General features: G+C 58.9%; 1 protein-coding gene across 1 annotated transcript in view; it reads right to left on the bottom strand.

Moving 5' to 3' along the window:
- The window catches only part of BRD4 (bromodomain containing 4), an 88,769-nt gene that overhangs the window by 39,220 nt on the left and 48,517 nt on the right, over positions 1–1,032 (bottom strand). The window lies entirely within an intron of this gene.

The following is a 1,032-nucleotide window of genomic DNA, read 5'->3' as shown; positions in this document are numbered from 1 at the left end:
CCGCTCTGATTTATTGGGCAAACCCCGTGGAACCACTTCCCCTGAGCAGGACAAGGTCAATGGGGAAAGGGGACGGTGAGTCACAACTCCCCTCTGGTTGACAAGGCCCCGAAATCGACGCTGGCGGTTTGGGATCGTCACGGGGCAGATTCATTGCAAAAAATCCGACTTGAAACCATTGACCCCGAGGTCGCGCACCCCCACGCAGCCGCACGTGGAGCGGGGAGGAAATCAGCTTAAGGAGCCCGTTAAAGGCATCCAAGAGAACACAAAGGAAGGTGCTGCTATTTTTAGGCGTCGTGTTTAGAAAAGGAGGGCTGGAAACGCCGTTGCTATAGAGCCAGCGCTGTCTACGGGCAGCCACGAGATTGTTTCTGCTGCAAGGAAATGGAACAGCCCAACGCTCAGGTGACGGAGAACTCCTCATCTCCCCGCTGCTCTTGCACTGGGGAGGCCCCAGCTGGAGCACGGGGCCCAGTGCCGGGCTCCCCAGTTCAGGGTGGATGGGGAACTGCTGGAGAGAGCCCACTCTGTTCCACCTCCATGCCCAGAGGAAGAACCAGAGCCCCATCGGCGTGGAAAGACCAAATAAATGGAGCCCCTAACCCCCCCCCCCGCTGCTTGGAGAGTGGCCAGGATGCTCATAGAAGACCCCAAAAATGTGAAGTGGGCCCCCAAGTTATCAGCTGAGCTCGGCTGGAGCTCCAGTCCCCATTCCTGGACGGCTGGGGACATCGGTGCTTTTCCACTTGTCCCAAGTGGAAAGCTGACGCGTGCCACAATTTGTTCAGGGTCATTTTTAATGGCATTCCGGTGGACAGTGCCCTGGAACAGAGAGGTGCTGGGGTCTCCTTCTCTGGACAGATTCAAACCCACCTGGATGCTACCCAGCGCACTGCGCTGTAAGGAACCACACTGGGGAGGCTGGACTGGGGGAGCTCCGGGCTCCAACCCCCACGGATCTGGGGGAGCTCCAGGCTCCAACCCCCATGGATCTGGGGGAGCTCCAGGCTCCAACCCCCATGGATCTGG

This window comes from Numida meleagris, unplaced genomic scaffold (assembly GCF_002078875.1).
Source record: "Numida meleagris isolate 19003 breed g44 Domestic line unplaced genomic scaffold, NumMel1.0 unplaced_Scaffold283, whole genome shotgun sequence".
In the NCBI taxonomy this organism is placed as follows: Eukaryota; Metazoa; Chordata; class Aves; order Galliformes; family Numididae; genus Numida; species Numida meleagris.
This window is presented reverse-complemented; position numbering and strand designations above follow the sequence as displayed.